The 3,081-nt window shown below is 58.7% G+C and overlaps 1 protein-coding gene across 1 annotated transcript in view; it reads right to left on the reverse strand.

Moving 5' to 3' along the window:
- ANO7 (anoctamin 7) overlaps positions 1-317 on the reverse strand; it is a 9,094-nt gene extending 8,777 nt beyond the window's left edge. The window contains exon 1 of the mRNA XM_035900063.1: positions 234-317. The gene's annotated coding sequence lies outside the window, so the exon portion shown is untranslated. The remainder of the gene's footprint in view (positions 1-233) is intronic.
- Between the last annotated feature and the right edge of the window lie 2,764 nt (positions 318-3,081).

Here is a 3,081-nt window from a genome sequence, read left to right on the forward strand (position 1 = left end):
CGTGACCCCCTCCCCTCAGATATTTGTACGTGTTGATGAGATCCCCTCTCAGCCTTCTCTTCTCCAGGCTAAACAAGCCCAGCACTGAACAGGAAGGCACAGGGGGCTGCAGCGTCCTGCCCCGTGCCCACAGCTCCCCAAGAGATCCTGGCCCCAGCAGGACCCCAAACCTGCAGCTACCCGAGAGATCCTGGCCCCAGTGGGACCCCAAACCTGCAGCTTTTCTACCATACCTGCTGCTGGGGCCCCTGCCCCGCTTGCTGCTCCCACGGTGCCGTATCCGAGGGCCGGCACAGTGCAGGGCAAAGGAGTCCTCCCGCCCTGCCACCCTCTGCACCTGCTTCTCCTCAGTTGGGCAAGAGCAGGAAGGGCCACCCCATGCTCTAACCCAGCGGCTGGCAGCTGCTTCCCGTCTTGGGAAACGCCAGGCTCCCTGTGTAAGGCGGATAGAGCCTGGGGGGAGGAGGAGGAGGGGGAACAGGTTTGCAAGCACCTTCCTTGTTTGCAAGCACCTTCCTCTGAGCAGCCTGGAGCAGGCCCTGCCTTTGTTTGAGCTGGAGGTGGGGACCTGGATGGCCCTGAACAAACAGGGTTTGGTGGAGGGTCCAGTGCCTGGCCAAGGCACGAGGATTTTGGGGGCACCAGGGAAACTTTAAGCACCATGCTCGCCTCACGCCCGCAAGAGAAAAGTTGCTGATGGTTTTTGCAACTTCGGGGAGGGAAGAAGAAAAACCCAGCTCTGTTTTGCCTCCCAGGTGCTGCCAAGCAAGGGGCAGGCTGCCAGCCAGCAGCCCAGGGGACAGCACGGGTGTGTGGCGGTGATGGCCACTGAGGCAGTCGAGGTGCCCTTGTCTCCAGGGCGAGCTCGTGGGGCCGCGAGGGGCTCAGAGCAACTCACCCCTCCGAGCACCCGCAGAGCTGCGGGCAGGACGAGGTGAATCAGCCCGGGTCAGCAGCGTGGCGGGGCGCAGCCCGGCGTCACCCCACCACCGCCAGTGGCTCCCATGGCACCACACGCCACGGCAAAGCTGTGCTGGATGAGCAAAACCAGCACAGCCCACGAAGGGACCCCCCCGAGTGCTTCCAGGGCCGCACTGTCCCACTCAGTACTGCTGGCCTCCTGCCAGAGAGGAAGGGCTTCACCCCTCTCTTAACGACTCAATCCCACGTCAGCTCAGAAGGAATCGAAGTGCCACCAAGAGCAAATATTTGAACACTCCGGCCATTTTCTCTTGTCACAGCCCTCTCCGGTTTGCCAGGGCAGCAGGGTGGAATGCAGCTCTGATGGGCAGCAGCTCCCCAAAAATCTTTGAGGCCGATGTGCAGTGAGCAACCAGCACAACTCCTGCTAACGCTGACACTCCACCATGACCGGCTCGGCTCCAATCCCGAATGGAGGGAAGGGATCTGCTTCCTTAAGAAAAAGCCAGAATTTCCTTTTTTTTTGCCAGAGAACTTGCAAATCTCCACGTCCCTTGGCCAGCTTTCAAGTTTAAAATACAGGCTCCATTGCTACATTCCTCTGCAGGCGCTATAGACCACGTTGGCCATGTCTCCCAGACACCTCGCAGCTTCACTGAACAGAAAGTTCCCGAAGGCTGGCATGCACGGGAATCTGCCCCGCGCCCACTGCAGACCCGCTCATCCCATCCTTCTCCCGCCAGCCCACACTGCAACACCCGGCCCAGCCCGGCCGGGCAGCGGCTGTTGGCCCGGGCGGCTGCCCCAGCCGTCAGACACACACAGCAGCAGATGGCAGGCGCTTCCGGGGGGTTCCCCCCCGCGGAGCTAGGAAGTGCGATTGCCCAGATCCAAGACGGGTGCAGAGGGAGGGCAATGCCACCTCCCCGTATTTACTGGAAGCAGGACACAGTTCACATCACTTCCCGCATGCAAGTGCAGCGCCACCAAACCCCTACCTTGCTGCCCCGCAGCATTAATGTATTTCATAATTAGCATCAGCTGTATTAATTTAGCATTAATGACAAGCAAATGGCAATGCCAAATACATTGGCCGCAGAAGTCCCAACTAATTCCTGAACACTGTAAGAGGCCATATTTGCAGAAGCGCTCAGGGATCACAAAGTGATGCCTGCTCCAGCAGGCACTGACAGACCCAGTCGCTGAGGACAGACAGACGTACAGCAGTGCAATGAGCAGCGGCTTTCACTACCCCACCGAAACCTCCTCCCGCATCAGGCAAGCCCCTTCGAGCCTCTTACAGAGGGGTTCCGCTCGTGGCAGCTGGGCTGTGTCGTGAGTTTGTACCAAGGGACCCCGATGGACGCGTTTGGAGCCACGCTGAGTCAATGGCTCCCTCTAGAGTACGCCCGTAAAATCCAGAACGCCTCTTGAGCAGTGCAGATGTGCAACATGACAACCGAGGAGCCACCGGCCACATCCATGCTCCCCTATTCCAAAATAGATGTGGAAGCGGCCGCAGCTTCAGCCCAGGAGGAGGAGGGAGGCTCCTCGGCATCTGTCGTCACTGCGCTCTGCCGAATCCTGCGAAGTCAGGAGGCAAAAGGAGCCACAAGCACAAATAAAAAACTCCTAAATGTGGACGAGGCCCCTCACCCCCTCAAGTGGAACCCATGGCCCCTCTTATCCCTGTTTATCCCCGCTTCCAGTTCCCGCCTTGGCCAACAGCTCCACCTTGGAAGGTGGAAGCCCTATGGCTAGTGGCCCCAGGGAGGCCGGTAGCTCACTCAGGCACAGACAGCCCCACGCTGCTTTCACAGCTCAGGCTACTTGGCCTCAATCCTCTAATGAGCCTGCAGCTGCATTTAAAAAAAATAAAAATCATTACAGAAAGGCCCATCTCCCACCAACCCCCCTGAGTTTTACAACCTAGATCTAGATGAGCATCCTTAGCAGGTTCTTCACCACGTCAACACTGCCTCTGTCTCTTCCCATTTTCAGAGCCTACCATTGAGCCCGGATCCAGAACAGTGGCATCTGCAGTCACACTGGGCACGAAGGGAGCAGGGCCCCGGGGAAGGGGCAAGTGGGGAAGTGGGGGCACTTACGAAGGAACATCACTGAGCATCAGGACAATGCCCACAAGGAACACCAGCTTCC

The sequence above is a fragment of the Egretta garzetta genome, unplaced genomic scaffold (assembly GCF_000687185.1).
Source record: "Egretta garzetta isolate BGI_Z169 unplaced genomic scaffold, ASM68718v1 scaffold448, whole genome shotgun sequence".
Taxonomy (NCBI): Eukaryota; Metazoa; Chordata; class Aves; order Pelecaniformes; family Ardeidae; genus Egretta; species Egretta garzetta.